General features: G+C 37.2%; 1 pseudogene; it reads left to right on the top strand.

Moving 5' to 3' along the window:
• The first annotated feature begins 14913 nt into the window (after nt 1-14913).
• On the top strand, nt 14914-15396 carry LOC118836807 (annotated as a pseudogene).
• Nucleotides 15397-17346: the final 1950 nt, after the last annotated feature.

The following is a 17346-nucleotide window of genomic DNA, read 5'->3' as shown; positions in this document are numbered from 1 at the left end:
GAAAATTTTTACTTATTCCATGTGGCCTCAAACAGACATAAGATTAAAATCAAGGAATTGAAGAGGAGATGTTGGCTAGATGTCAGGAAAAGCTTTCTAATCACTATAGCTATGATAAATTTGAATGGATTGTCATATGAAATAATGAGTTCCTTATCCCTAAAGGTAAATCAGGAGTACCAGGTTCTAATTCCAGTACCAGCTATGTGAATTTGAGCAAGGGTCTGCCCTTCTTTTGTTTCTGGTGGCTTATGTGCCAACTGAAAAAGAGGAGAGAATGGGCTCATGAAAAATAGGAATTATATAAAGAAGTATATGTTGAATGGACACAATAAGTAAAATAAGAAAATACCAAGTAAGATTGTTCTGATTAAAACACAATTTTCATAATGAGAGCAGTACTACTCCCATGGTACTTGAAGTGGTCCTACCACATTTGGAAAATGTTGTATTCAGTTTGGGGTTTTACATTATAGGAAAAATAAACTGAGTTTTTTAAAAATTTATTTAATATATTTAGTTTTCAGCATTGATTTTCACAAAAGTTTGAATTACAAATTTTTTCCCCATTTCTACCCTCCCCCCAGTCCAAGATGATGTATATTCTGGTTGCCCTGTTCCCCAGTCAGTCCTCTCATCCATCACCCCATGCACCTCCCATCCCCCCCCCCCCTTCTTCTCTCGTAGGGCATAAACTGAATTTTTTGAGCAGGTTTGATGAGGTTGCTTCTGGCTCTGAGAGTCAGTGGTTTGCCTATAACATTGATTTGATAATGTAATTCACTTGCTTAAAAAATAAAGAAAAAAAGAAAAAGGAAAGAAAAACTACATCTCCCTATTGTCAATTAGAATAACTGTAAATTCTTTTGCCTTGTATTCAAGTCCCTCTATGATTTTATACAAATCTTCCTATCCAACTTTGCTTTCTCATTACTCTGGTATTAGGAGTTCTCCATTCTAGATAGATTTTTTCCAGTATTTCTTACACTAAACAATCCATATTCATTCCCATCTTTGTAATTCATGCCTCCTCCCCCTCTCAGGAACAATGTCCTTACTTACTTCCTTCAATCTTACTTATCCTTCCTTCAAATTATACTTCATGAATGATGTCTTTCTCAACCCATTGTCCTCTCAAGCATATGTATTGCTAGACCTTATATTATCGTATGTGTGTAGGAGACAGGGACTTTTACTCTAAGGGTCAAGATGCAAGGCAGCAGTCTACTTCTTTACCCCTCTCAGTCTGTCTTCCTAGGTGCTTCTTTGGAGTATGTCACAAAAGTCTTAATTTCTAGACAAGTGAGGGGCAAGTAGATGGCACAGTGAATAGAATGCTAAGCATGGAATCAGGAAGATTTAAGTTCAAAAATGGCCTCAGACACTTACTAGTTGTGTAACCATGAGCAAGTCACTTAACTGTTTACCTCAGTTTCCTCATCTGTAAAATGAGCTGGAGAAGGAAATGGCAAACCACTTCAGTATCTTTGCCAAGAAAACCCCAAATGGGAGCTTGAAGAGTTGGACATGACTGAACAACAACAAAAAGGGGAGTGGAAAGTTTATTTGCCTTAATCCTTTTGTCTGTCAGCTTCTAGTGTTGAGGCCTTTGGAACAAAAGAGTTGTAAATATATTAGTCCCCCAGGCACATTGTCTTAGGGAAGTCTAACAAAAGAGCAATAATATTCCACAGCTTCTCTCAGAATAAGAAGAGTATAGTACTGATGACAGCTTCAGAATACGGCAATAACAACTCTCCAAATGATAGCTTCTAAGGTAGAGTGGAGTGGCAATGAGATAACATAGATTACAGAGAACTGGAACCATAAGTAATAGTGTAAGTATTCCATCCCTTCTATATATAAGAATGTCAGGTGTTTGAGGATTGGGAAATTATAACCCTTTGTGTATTTGAGTGGGGAGGGATACTGCAAATAATTGTATTATTTTATATTGTCTTTTATTTATTTTGCTCTTCTTTCCTAATTAGATACTTTGCTATTTGATTTATGATTTCTGCCTGCTCTATTGCTGCAGAATATATTGGATTCAAGAGTTATATTTGCATAATCATGATTACCTCAAACAAGCCTCAATGTAGTTGGGATAGGAAGGGTTTCATAAATATGCTGAAGACACACATTTTGAAGCTTAAGTATTTTCTGTAAGCATAGATAAATATAATATTTATTAGAAAAAAATATATCATGTCATTAGCTTTAGAATTGTCAAGGGAATTAGTGAATAAGCATAGGACAATCAAAACACATAGTTTTGCAATATGCATGCCCTATGTCACCATGGAATCAAACAATGGAAATAAGTAGTACATATTTCAAATCAATTCAGCAAACACTTATTAAGCACCTACTGTATATAAAGCACCATGATAGGCACTGGGAATATAAGGATCAACATGAAACATTTCTTCACTTTGAGGAGTTCATGTTGTATGCCTAGGACTAAGGAGATGATAGCCCTCCAATACTCTGCCATGTTCAGACGAAATCTGGCATAGAGTTTCTGTTTTCCAGGGTCACATTTTAGAGGTAATATTGATAAGCTAAACATCTGGAGGAAAGTATTTGGGAAGAGGAGGGGCTTCAACATCAGGTCATATAAGGATCAGTTGAAAAAACTGAGCTGTTCAGCCTGGAAAAAAGAAGACTTAGGGAAGATATGATATCTGTCTTCAAGTATTTGAATCATCATCACATGGAAGAGAGATTAAATTTATTTTGGTTGGTTGTAGTGGGAGGGAGGGTAGAGATTAAGAACCAAGGGAGGAAGTTGCATAAATGTTTAACATCAATACAAGGAAGAACTTATTTAATATATTAATAAGCACTTATTAAGCATTTACTATGGGTCAGACAATATGTTAATCATTGTAAATACAAAGAAAGAAATATAATATATCTACCCTTTCAGAGTCTACAATATAATGGGGAGTGGGTAGGGAAAGATAGCATGTAAATACTTATATTCAAAATACATACAGAGTATGTGGAAGATAACATTAAAGGGAAAGGTTTTTGGAGCCGAGAGGGAAGAGAAGGAAACCTTTGGGAAAGGCCTTCTTTAGAAAGTACCATTTACTGAACCTTGAAGAAATATAGAAAAATCTTAAGAAAGGAGCATAAGGAGAAAGAGCTTCTCAAAATGGGCATCTACCAGTGTAAAACTGTAGAGACTAGAAACAAATTTTCACATGTGAGGAATAGCAAATAGGGCCAATATAAATGTATTTTAACATTTAGGGCTATACAAAATTGGAATGGACAACTACTTAGAGATAGTTGGTTCTCCTTTGTCTTTAAAAGTCTTCAAGCAAAAGTTAGATGTCAACTTGTGAAATATGAAGTTGGGGAAATTCTTGCGTAGGTACATGGGTTGGAGCAGAGGTACCTTCCAAATCTGAAATTTTTTGACTCTGAAATGTTACTGGAAGATCACAACATCTCCACAGACGAATAAATATATCGTGCCTCCAGGAGGAAAAGAGCACCAGCAATTGAAGAAAGGAGGCAATTTGCATAACAAATGATAAGCAAGATGGAGTACTAGATATTTTCTCTGATCCTCTCACCTTTCAAACCCCTCCAAAACAGAAATTATACGTCAAAGATAAAGTATCTTCAGCTGTCTCCATAAGTCAGGACACTCAGAATCCAATAAATTAAAAAAATTAAACTGACCTTTACAATGAGTTCACTCAGCCCCCCTCTCTTACATCCCATGCTACCAGCGGTGAGGCTCCATTAAGCAAACCATTGGCAACAAAACACAACCCCACACCTGGGTAGCAATTCAGTTTGCCTGGAATGTAGAGAACATTAATTAAAACTGGAAAGAAAGGTTAGCCAGATGGTAAAGGGTCAAATTCCAAATGAGAGATTTCTATTTTATCCTAAATGTAAGAGGGAACCACTGAAGGCTTTTCAGGAGCATGAAATTGTCAAACCTGTGGTACAGGCTATTTTAATACATAGTCTCAGGGAAACTATCATCCACAGATGGCAACCAGCTCGTAGTAAGTATGTTCTAGGGGTAATTGCATGGAAGCAAAAATAGTAGCATACAAATTCAACTCATAAAGGATGATTATCAGAAGACCAGATCTTCATCCAGGAGAAACAGAGCCATTATAGCATAAGTGTCAAGAGTATTAAGTACATATTATATACTAGGCACTGTGATAAGAGCTAAGGCTAGCAAGAAAAGCAAAAAGTAAGCCTTGCTCTCAAAGCACTCACAGTCTAATGGGAGGAGGGAGGGTGGACAACATCCAAATAAATATATAGAAACAAAATATAGATAGGATAAATTGGAATTATTCTCAGAGAGAAGGCACTGATTTTGAGGACTGGGAAAGGCTCCTTTTGGAATGTAGGAATTAACTAAAACTTGAAGGAAGCCAGGAGGCAGAGATGAGGAAGGAGAGAGTTCCAGGCATGGGGGAGAGTTGGTGAAAATACTGTATGAGTTAATGGAGTGTCATGTATGAGGAACAGGCAAAAGACCAGCATCACTGGATTGAAGCTAATGTGGATGCGAGTAAGGTGTAAGAAGACTGGAATAGAAAGAGGTGGCCAGGTTACGAAAGGCTTTAAAAGCTGAACTGAGGCTTTTATATTTGATCCCAGAAGCAATAAGCCAATAAGTTTTATTGAATGGGGGTGGAGTGTGATGATCCAACATGCAATTCGGGAAGGTCAATTTGATAGTTCAGTGGAAAATGGACTACAGTGAAGACAGAATTCAAGCAGGAAACCCAATCAGAAGGTTATTGTAATAGTAGAGCTGCCTTGTGTACATTTCATGACTGAAGAAGCAGTGTTCTTTTAATTCATATATTGGTCCTCTTATGCATCCCTTCCTTTACCTCACAAAATAACTTTGGTATGAGATTTTATATAGGTCTTCCCACTGTAGGAGTCAAGTTCAAGGAATTAGTCCTGTCTGGTTCCTGTCTGTGTTCTAGGAGATCACAGAGGGATCTTCTCCTTGCCTGTTTCTGAGCTGTTGAGATTGAGCTCAAAACTTAGTCAAGGTCAGAGAGATCACTCTGAGAATTTATGAGAATATTTATGAGGGTAATCAAATCCAGATTATGCTGGCTAGCTTTTACCTGAGACTGTATTTTGAACTATCTCTTTCCCATCAGCTACAGGACTGTTATGAGGAAGAGAGCATAGTTGCTGAAAACCACATAGTTTCCTGTACTGCTGTTTAACTATTTCATGTGAAAGAAGCACTGGGCTGGAAATCAGAAAATCTGTATTCTAACTTTGGTTCTGGCTTTATCAATTTATATGATCCAGGGAAAGCCACTTAGTCCTTTGTAATGTTAAGCAGGGTGGGACTTTTTTTTTACTGTTTTTTCTTTGAGAATGCTAAAGTAATCAAATGCCTTTGATTAAGTCTTACTAAGTGCAATGCTCCAGGCCAACACCCTTTCACTGATTAGGTAGGTGTGAAGCCTTCAGGCCAGAAGGAGGGTATATAAACTCAGAGGTTAGTGTTTTGTTTGGGGCTCACTCATTGGAAGAGTGTTGGTGTGGAGACGTTGGGTAGCCACTGGAGCCCCCCAGCTTTGGAAAAACCCAGATGTTGGTGCTCCTCTGGTAACTATGTATTACTATAGATAGACTGGTTTGTGTTTTTTACTCTGTTTATATAATGTATGTTTGTAATTTCTGTTTGTATTTGCTCTGAAGTTCAGGGTGCTCTTTTTCCCCCTGAACTAAGTGAATTATATGTGTATGTTTGAGTAAAATGAGATTGTTAACCCCTTAAATTTACTTTCCTTAGAAAAGTAGATCAAAGAACCTGTGCTAGGAGCCTTCCTATGTGCTGGTGTTGTTGGTGTTTCACCCTCACAGCAGCTGCTAGCAGCATTGTTGTTACATCCTTCTTGGGCTGAATTTTTTTCATTTGTGAAATGAAAGGGATTCCCATCCAAGTATACAATTATATGAGTTTATATGCCTCTCACCTTCTAATAAGATTATATATGTCTAGAGGGTAGAGATGGTATCTTATAACTGTGTACTAGCCAGGACCTAGGACACTGTCAGAGTTCAGAAAATTCTTGTGAAATTGATTTTAAATGAATTTAGCTAAAATGAAAAATGGGTGAAACAACTGTGGATGAACAACTGTGAAACGACTGCAGTGAACAATTGAGAAAAAGATGACAAGGTTGGCTTTGATCATGAAGACTGAAAAAAAAGGCAATTTAGATTTTTGGATAAAAAGTTTTCTACTAGGAAGATAGGATGGCACCACTTTCTTCCCACCTATACCTACTGGTTTTTAAGAAGCAAATACACATACATACACACACACACACACACATGTGTATGTATGTGTCTGTGTGTGTATAAGTGTTATAGATATAGAGAGAGACTAGTTGGAGCAGTGGATAGAAAGCTGGCCTAGACTCAGGAAGACTCATTTTCTTGAGGTCAAATTGGGCCTCAGACACTTACTAGCTGTATGACCCTGCACCCTGTTTGTCTCAGTTTCTTCATCTGTAAAATGACCTGAAGAATGAAATGGCAAGCCACTCCAGTATCTTTGCCAAGAAAACCCCAAAGGAGGTCACAAAGAGTTGGAAATAACTGGAAAATGACTGAACTGAATATATATGTATGTGTATTATAGATGAATAGATAGTTACACACATACAAATACATTTGACTTGGATTGGAATCAATTCCTTCTTAAGCCTTGTAATTTCCTGACAGTAGTTTGAGTTGTCATTATTATTCTCTGTAATCTGGCAATGAATTGGATCACAACTGAAAAAAACAAACATCTAACAGCTTTTGGTCTAGGCTACATCTATCCAGGTTAGTATTGAGTGTGCCAAGTATGATGGGAATGATAGAGATGGAATCTGTCCAACACCAAAAGAACCAGGTTCTTTTTTTAATTAGCTAATTCATTGAAGGGGGGAGGAGGATCAACTGAATGATGCATGTCTCGTCAATCAGGTCAAAATTCTAAAATAGTTTAATACATATTTTTTTAGTTCTAGAAATGCTTGGGGAAACTCAAATGCCATTTCTATTGATACTGTCCCTTATAGATCAGAGAGATTCACATTTCTATCAAAAATCATTCTGGTTACATGGCCCACCCAACACATACACACTCAGACACACAAACTCACACATACACACGCACACACACACACACACACATACACACGCACACACACACACACACAAACTATTCATAATCAGTCAATAAGCATTTGTTAAACTCCTACTATATGCTAAGTGTTGGATATACAAACACAAAAACCAAATATGAAAGCATCCTGGTCCCCACCTCAAGTAAACTTACCACTGGGGAGAGACCATGTGCCCATGTAGGACAAAAAGAGGGAGAGGATCTTGTAATTATATTGGTACAGATAACTCCTGCATGAGGAAACTCTATCAATGCAAGTTGGGATCTTCTATAGCTGCTTAAGTCCTGGAGAATTTCCTGTGGCCACTGAGAGGTTAAAGAATCCATCCAGATTCAAATAGTCTATAAGTGTCAAAGTCAAGTCTTGATCTTCTCCTGTCTTACTGGTCTTAGGACAAGCTTTATCCATTACACCATACTGTCTCTCCTATGAGGAGGGAGAGAGAGAGAGAGAGAGAGAGAGAGAGAGAGAGAGAGAGAGAGAGAATGAAAGAAGGAGAGAGAAACAAAATAAATGCCTTTTTTCTTGTTTGTTTATTTGTTTTGAGGGAGAAAGCACTAACAACTAGGGGAATCAGAAAAGATCTTACATGTAAGTTAGGCTCTAAGCTGAACTTTGAGGTACAACAAAAATGCAATCTATACTTAGATAATAATTACTCTTGAGTAATGATATCACCCCAAACTCTGAGTGGAGAGATAGGGACAATGTGTCCATTGTAAGGTCCAGAGGAGTCTTTTATTTATTTGTTTGTTTTTAAATTTCCAAACTACCTAATAGTGTATTGGAACACTTTTGATTCTTTTTCTTCCTCTTCAAGTTGCCTTTTAGAATAAGAGAATAAGAATATTAGATTTAAGAAGAAATCTTAGAGATCCTCCAGCTTAATTCTCTCATTTTATTGATGATGAAACTGAGGACTAGATATCAGACATGGTAGGCCTAAGATCACACAAATAGCGTAGAATGAGAGTTGGGCATCAAAACTTCTAAGTTTTCTGAATCCAAAACCACATTATTTCCACATTGCCTCCTCTCGCTTCTTGTCTGCCTCCCCACCAAGAGCAGTCTCAACACTGAAGGCAGCCCCTTTACACAGAATGGCCACTTTCATGCTCCTATTAACATCAAATGTTAGGATTAGTAAAAGGCAGAATAAAAGTCTGAGCATTGCCAGACCAATAGTGTAAACTTCGTGTGTGTGCTCGTAGGATTTTTCTTTGATCTTCTAAAAATCTCATTAAGAGCTGTTGACAAAGACCATGGTACTTTTCTTGTTGTGCCAATAATGTAATTATTCAGTTATTTCACTTACTTAAATGTATTAAATATTTGAAGCAGCTAGGTGGCACAGTGGATACAATGCAGTTGAATCAGGACGATTCAACTTCCTGAGTTCAAATCTGCTCTCAGATACTTGCTAGCTCTGTTGCCCTTGACAAGTCATTTAACTCAGTTTCCTCACCTGTAAAATGAGCTGGAACAGGAAACAGTGAAATAGCAAACCACTCTAGTATCTTTGCCAAGAAAACTCTTAATGGGGTCACAAAGAGTCAGACATGACTGAAAAGGGCTGAAGAACAAAATTAAATATTTACCCTTAAACAGGAGTGACACCAGATAGAAGGGCAATTTATATCCAGAAGGAAAGAAACTTATGAATTGTCTAGTATGTTTCAATGTACAGTCTACATTTCTAGCTCCATGAAGCTACCATACCATTCCCCAGCAACAGATATAATAAGTGAGTCCCTCTCTACCAACTTTCTTTTTCTAGAACTATTCATTTGAAGATATTTTCAGATCCATATTTCTGTAAACCATAAAAATCTGGGCAAAGCAATATGAAAATACAGGCTTTTCCTAGTTTAGAATAAATTTCCTTAAACATTAAAAACATTATATTCTTTTTCTGGTAATTTATTTTAAATCCCCACATGCTTTTGCAACAGCCATTTCAAGGCTCTTTCAATAAGATTATGAATCTTTTGGAATTTTGAAACTTCTCCTTGAAATACCAAGATCCCTCTACTCCTGTTTCCTCACTGTAACTTTATCTACACTTGTGTACACGTCTGCATCTTTGTTTCTTTCAATAATTGAGAAAATGTATTTTGATTAATTGAGTGGTTTCCATAGCAGCTGCAAGCCAGGTGGCTAGAACTGGTTGCTTAGGCGGCTAAATTCTGTGTAATTAGTTTATTTTTAATCTTTTAATTCAGTATGAGTAGAATTTAGTGTATTAGAGAGAGTAGGTCTGAGTATGGGTATCTTGTTGACTTGTGTATTATCATTCTTCAGTGTTTATTGATCTAGCTGGAACTCATAGGAAAAGAGACTGGAGAGTTCAAGGTGGGGGAAGCAACTTTTCTTATGCTGAGACTAAGGATTGGGAAGATTTTGATATTTTGTGTTTTTCTGGGTTTATTCTCGTTAAGTTGAAGGTATACAGAGACTTCTCCAATGGCAGTATATTTTCCTTCAGGAGAAATAACAAGAGACTGAAGTGTTTTGTATTATAGAAAACAGCATTCATCAGAGAGTGCCAAGGCGTGGAAAATATATTATCAGTAATAGTCTTTTAGCAGTTTTCTCACAATGGTGGGATTTTATTTGATTATTTTACATCATATGCATTTGTAAAGAGAAAATATAGCATTATTTAACAACTTCACTCCTGATTCTACATTTTTTTGCATAACTATTTCATTTATTGAGTATCTGATTTATTTTTTTAAAGCTAGTTATTCCATAGGCTATTTATGTAGAGTTAAAGTTATATTCCTGGCTTAAAATTGCAATATTTCTTTTAATGTAGCCATTTATCACCTGAGTGAATTCCATTTTAATATGAGGTCTTTTCTATGGATTAGGTCCAGTTAGGAGAAGATGCTTTGTGAATTGGCTACTACTCAAGTAGGGGGAGAGAGGTTAGTTTTTATAAGCATAAGACTACTCTAGGCTCCAAATGATTATTTTACTAAAAGAAAAAGATAGACCCCTTTTAGGAACACTACCAAAGGCAAAGTAACTTCTCAACATTTTCAGAGGTACAGTAACAAAAACAGTAGCTTGTAATATGTATTAAGGAAAACAAATCTGATCATAATTGGGGATTCATAAAAGAAGGTATGAAAGATTTTATTCACCTCTAATTTTCACAGTCCAGCTACTTCACACATTTAAATATTTTTAAAAGTCCAACAATATGGAATTGATATAGTTTGTCTCTGGACATAGGTATGAAATTAAAAGCAAGGCAAAAATTGGCAGGTTGTTGGAGAATATTTGAAGGAGTGAGGAGGAGGGGACATGATAGCTGTCTTTTAGTATCTGAAGGGTGATCATGTGGAATTGTTGTTAGGATTAGGATTAGGATTGTTCTATTTGGGCCTAGAGGGCAGAACCAGAAGCAAGGGGTGAAAGTTGCACACAGGGAACTTTAGGCTTATACCCAAGGGAAAAACAAAACAAACCTTTCTAATTATTAGAACTATGCAAATGTGGAATGTACTGCTTCAAGAAGTGGCGGGTTCCTCCTTATGAAGGTCTTCAAGCAGAAGCTGAATGACAATTTGTCACGTATATTATTATAAAATAAATTCCTTTTTTATGAGTTGGACATAGACGGCCACAGAGGTCTCTTCTTCCTCTCAGATTCTGTGACTCTGTAATTCTGTGATTCTGGCTGACTTGTTAGAATGATGCCCTAGTTTCTAGTACAAATGGCTCCACTGCACAAATGAGAAAGAATACTAAAGTTAATAGTGCTATCTTCGTCCAGATTCTGAGCCCAGAAACCCTTGGGCTTTTTTATTACTGGCCCTTTTCCTGATCCCAGTGTAATTTATAGAGCCAGAAATGATTTTGCCCCTAATTCCCCAACTAAATGCTTTGTCCTTTCCTTTCTTCTCACTTCTAAATCTTTCTTAACCTCTTTTCATCATATGTTGTTTGATAGTTCCTGCTTTGTAGCCATCTCTCTCTCTATGATACCCTGTGGTCCTGTTTCTGATCTTGTATTTTCTAAGAGTGCAGCATGGTGGTTAAAAAGCTAGTCTTATAGCTAGAAAGACCTGGGTTCAAATGTTTTTTCTTATATATATATATATATATATATATATATGTGTGTGTGTGTGTGTGTGTGTGTGTATGTTTGTGTGTGTGTGTATGTGTGTGTGTGTGTGTGTGTGTGTGTGTGTGTGTGTGTGTGTATAGCTTGTGTGACTGCAAGTTATTTAACCTTTGAGTGTCTTAGGCCACCCCCTAAGATTATAACTTGCTGAAAAAGTAGAAACTTGCGTTAATAGAGGGAGTGACCTTACTGGGGAGTTCCTTATTGGGGATTTCCCTACATAAATGGAACTATTGGTTTAGTCACATCCTATCCTCTTACTCAAAAGCAGACTTACAATTACAAAAAAAGGACTTGTATTAAAATTACTCTTGTCTCGACATAAACAGAGAACCTTTAGAGTAGCCTTATATTTAGGGTCAGGTACATTTTATCATACTGACAAATATCCTGCTAAAAGACTGAATTTCAGTTTGTGCTGTCACTGCCTAAGATTTATAACTTGAATATCTTAGAGAACAAAAGATTTCTCAGAACCAAAGAAGCTTAGCCAATGATACCAAAAATTTCTCAAAGGAAAAATAGTTTATATGACTGATCACCTTCATTCCTTATTTCATATCATGTTATGAGATAGCATGATGTAGTCAAAAGCTCTTTGGGTTTGGAGTTGAGAGAGACATATCCTGCCTCTGGAACCACTAGTGGAATGGCCCTGGGCAAATCATTTAATGTCTTTCAGTCTCAGTTTTCTAATCCTTAAAATCAATGACATTATTATCTCCAATAAGGAAAGATGGCTAGAAAGCCAGCCACACAATCAGGAAGGCAGGAGTTTTCTTACCGAATTCTTCCATAAATCACAGTTCCATAAATCAGTGAAATCACAGTTCTAGTGCCTGTCACTGTATACAAATAAAAATAGGAACTACCTCACAGAGTTATCATGAGAAACAAATGAGACAAATTTGTTGAATTCAACTAGATAGTTCAGATACTATTTCTAACTTTTGCTAAGGTGGACAGTGTGATCATTGCCTCCCACCTTTAAGGTTTTTATAGTAAACACTGTTCTCCTACAATGTGGAAATAACACATACCCCTTCTCTTTCTTGTCCTTGATTTTACTTTTCTTCAGTAATATCCACAGGAATAACTGATCATAGGCAACAAATCCTGTGCAACATGACATAAATTGATGATCAATAATTTATTAACACCTGTTTTGTAAAAATATGTATGCAAATAATTAAATCATCTCTACTTGCAAGGAACAAGGAAGTTACATTTGAATGAAGGTTTATATACACACAGATAGATAGAACATAGATGGAGAATAACTATATATATGCATAAACAAATATAAAGTGAATGCAGTATAAACAAATAGATACAAAATAGTCAAACGTGAGGAAGGTTAGGAGGAAAGACACCAATAGACAGGGGATCAAAAAAGATTTCATGATGGAGCTTAAGTTGTGTCTTTAAGAAGACACAGACCCTGGTAAGTAGAGGTTATGAGGGAGTTCATTCTAATCATGTGGGATGGACAGCACAAAAGCATGAAAATGAGAGATGGAGTTTTGTGTGTGAGGAACAAAGAGGGTGCCCAGTTTGGTTGGGTCACAGACATTTGTTATTTGGCTGCTCTTCCCTCTCCCAATATACCCCCCCCCCCATTTCATATTGTACAACTTCATGTGTGTTTTAATTCCAAAAGGAGAAATCTCTCCTAGATTGGCTTCACAATATTTATGCAAAGCAAGAAGCAGATCAGAGAAGCACAGAAATAGTCTTGGTCCTCTGGTTTTCTTCCTGAGGAGTCACATTGCTGAGAGAAAGTGTACCTGCCTACCCCTCATTAGATTAGCCAATAAACTTTTTTTAAGCTGCTTACTTTTTTAAAAATTTGTGAAATAAAGCAAGCATTTCCATAACACAGCACAATAAAAAAGATCATTGTACATGAAACTGCAAATCTACTATGCACAATTTGCTATTCCTTTCAAATATACAACAAAATTAACATGTAATTTAAAAAAAATTCTTCCTTCCCCCCCACCTCAGAGATGGGTACCACTACACACAAATAGGTATATGTATGTGTGTATGTGTGTGTATATATATATATATATATATATATATATATATATATATATATATATTCTTCTTCTATGCAAACTTCTATTTATTTATTTTTGTTTTTCCACTTAATAGTACTTTATTTTTTCCAATTACATGTAAATATAATTTTCAATATTCACTTTTATAGGATTTTGAGTTCTAAATTTTTCTCCCTCACTCCTTCCTCTCCTCCCTCTACCATTGCTCCCTGGGCCATATCCAGTTGTCCTGATCTATATCTGGCCACTAGACCCAGATAGCTCTGGAGGAGAAACTGAGGCTGATGACTTTGTACCGCCCTCCCTCACTTTAATCTTGCAAGTCATGGAATCATCTTCCTGATGTCATGGTCCTCTTTGAAAATAAAGGGCAAACCACACAACCTGCCCAACATGGCAAGCAATCTGATATAAGTTATACATGTACCATCATATTAAACATACTTCCACATTAGTCATATTGTGAAAGAAGAATTAGAACAAAAGGGGAAAATTATGAAAAAGAAAAACAGTGTCTTTCTTCATGTGTCCTTCATAGTTAATATGGGTACTTTAATAGACAAAATAACTTATTCACTCAAAATCATTCTTAAAACAATATTGCTATTACTGTATACAATGTTCTTTTATTGTGTCCAAGGGTATAAGCATTTTAATAACTCTTTGAATTTTATTTATTTTATTCTGAACTTACAAAACAAAAGCAAGCTTTACCATGATATAGTTGAATAAAAAAAAAGATGATTGCACATGAAACTGCGAATCTATTATGTACAACTTGCTATTCCTCTTAGTTATACAATAAAGTTATCATGTGACTTTTTTCTTTTTTTTTCTTCCCCCCCCACCTCGAGAAGACTCCTATTAGATGCAAATATGTTTATATTTGTAAAACCATTCTATATGTACTTTATTTATCAGTTCTTTCTCTAGATTCAGATAGTGTCTTCCTTCATAAGTCCTTTGTAGTTCATTTGGGTATTTGTATTAGTCAAAATGACTTAGTCACTCAAAGTTGTTCTTAAAACAATATTGCTGTTACTGTACACAATGTTCTCTTTGTTCCGCTCATTTCGCTCTTCGTTATTCCATGTAAGTCTATCCATATCTTCCTGAGATTATTGAGCTCATTGTTTCTTATAGCACAGTAGTGTTCAATACACATTTCTTAAATGCATACTATGTACCAAATCCTGAGCTAAGTGCTAAGGATATAAAGAAAAAAAATCCCTGTTCTCAAAGGACTCACAGTCGAATAGAGGACAACTTGTAAACAACTAATTTACAGTCAAGCTATATACAAGATAAATTGTATAAATTGTATATACAAGATAATCAGCAAGGGGAAGGCAGTAGAATTAAGGGGGATCAGGAAAGGATTTCCTTTATTTAGAAGGTTGGATTTTAGTTGGTCCTTGAAGAAAGCCATGGAAGCCAGGAAATGAAAATGAGACTGGAGAAAATTTCTGATATGAAGAAGAACCAATGAAGTTGCTCATCTTAAAGACTTATGTATCGGAGCGTTTGGCTGTCAAAAGTGCTTGAGTGCTCTTTCCTGGGAGCCGCCACGAGTGCAGCCCCTACCACGTTGGCCCACATGCAGTGTATGGTCCTTCAGGACTGCTCCAGCTTCCTCATCAAGTGCGATAAGCAGACGTACAGCACCAGGCCCAACAACCTCAAGGCCTGAAACTTGTTCCACTACAACGGGCTGATCCACCATAAGACAGTGGGCATCGAGCCGGCCGCCAATGCCAAGGGCATCATGTTGATGCTGAAGCACAGGGCAGGTCAGAGGAAGCCTGCCACTTCCTACTTGAGGACCACAATCAGCAAAAATGGCCGAGCCACACTCAACAGCATCCGTCACATCATCTGCAAGAATAAATACCGGAAAGATCTCCGCATGGCTGCTCTATCTTGTTCCATCCTTTGAAGCCAGAAGCCAGTGGTGGTGAAGAAGAAGCGAACCCACCCATCCAAGAGCACCTAAGGTGCCAGGCCTGCCTTTAACTAATAAAGTCAGACTGCCCAACCTGTCAAAAAAACCAGTGCTTGAGTGAACGGGCTAGACCATTTTGTAGTTAGCCTTCAAAGATATAACATACAATTAGCAAATGGAGTTGGGGGTACTGTTTGTATGACTGTACAGGAACAGCAACCTCCCCTTGATTTTTTTTTCTTTTTTTTCTAATTAAAGGTGCCATTCCTTGACTCACTTCTTAAAAAAGGCCTATTCACTGAATGGGTGTTACCTCACTCTAAGTGACTACATGAAAAGGCCTGAGCCTAAAAGAGCCAGGGTCTCACATTGCATCCTGGGTCATTTCCAGTCATCCTGATGAATATCTGGTCACTGGATCCAGATGGCTCTGGAGAATAAAGTGAGGCTGGTGACTTTGCACAGCCCTCCCTCATTTAAAGTCAACTGCAATTCATTTCATCATTTCCCTGATGCCATGGTTCTCTTCAAAAGTGGAGGACAAACACAACATGTGCATGTGTATTATAAATGCATATTTATTTATGCATATGTGTGTATGTGTGTATACATACATATATACATATCTGTCTTTATGTCTGATATTCAGTTCAAGGTCGTTGCTCAATTATACTTCTGAATTTTATCATTCTTTCCTGAAGTTCATCATCTTGTAAGCTCATACCAACTCTGAAACTCGTACCTTTTCAGTATCCCCGGTTCCTAGGGCCCCTCCCTCCCTCTGCTTGGAAAAGGTACAGAAAGTATATTAGAGAACTCCTCCCAGATCCTACATTAAAAGAGGGAACCCAAGGCAGCTATCTAATCATTTTCTACCTGGCTGCAGGTTTATGTGGTGTTCAGGAAGAAATAGCACTTCTGGTGTGCAGTTTGCTGGGCCCTTTTCATGACTGCTTATTTATTGTTGGTGTCCACCTTCACCCAACTCTTCTTGTGGCTCTAACTGTATGTTGCAATGCATGGTAGCTATCCTCAGCAAAATCATCTTGGCACATGGGCTAAACCAGGTTGAGAGTAACTGACAGGCTTCAAAACCATCAGTGACTTAGGGGGATGTCTACCTCAAGCATATGAAGCCTTCCGCTGGAAGAATGGGCAGATGAGAACAATTTTTTTCCAGTGCCCATAAAGGTGGCTGAAGCAGGTTCTGTGGAGCACTTAGAGCTTGGTCAGGCATCAAATATTTCAAGTCATCCAGGTCATCCCAGGCCATGGTCAGTTGTTTTGACATTTGTCTTGCCACTGGATTTTGGTGATTCCAGATGAGAGACTGAGGCTGATGATTTTGTGCAACTCTGCCTCATTTAAATTCAAACCACCTGGAGTCAAGCCATTGCCCCACAATGTCACTGCTCCTTTTTGAAAACAAAGGGTGAACATCACCTGACTGCACTTTTCAGGGCTTCATCATGCCCCCAGATGAGGTACCCCTCATTCTCTCTCCCTTTTTTCAGTCCCTTTACATGTGTTGTCTTACCCCATTAGATTGTGAATTCCTTGAAGTGGTTGGAAATCTTTTGCTTCTTTTTTGTATCACCCATGCTTAGCATAATGTGTGGCATGTAGAATGCATGTAATAAATGTGTATTGATTGTCTTTTTTTGCACTAATTTTCTGTGTAAATTGTCTCCTAAATGGGTGATGATGTAACACTTTCAGAACTTTTGGCTAACAATCATATTTCTAAGAGTACCCACCCATGGCCTTACAAAAGAGAGCATAATAATATGAATATAGAAGAACTCATCATTATTCAGTTGAACATGAACCAAATATAATCTTGCCCAGTTTGGGGACTACTAGTGCATGGAATCCTCTTGTGTCATTGTGGATGCTGAAACAAATCTCTATAAATCCTACTTCAATATGTAACCCTAACTTTGCCATCTTACTGCTATGAATACCTCCATATTATCTTATCCATGAATATCTGCTAAATTT

The sequence above is a fragment of the Trichosurus vulpecula genome, chromosome 2 (assembly GCF_011100635.1).
Source record: "Trichosurus vulpecula isolate mTriVul1 chromosome 2, mTriVul1.pri, whole genome shotgun sequence".
Taxonomy (NCBI): domain Eukaryota; kingdom Metazoa; phylum Chordata; class Mammalia; order Diprotodontia; family Phalangeridae; genus Trichosurus; species Trichosurus vulpecula.
Note: the sequence above shows the minus strand (reverse complement) of the source record. Positions and strands in the feature narration are given on the sequence as shown.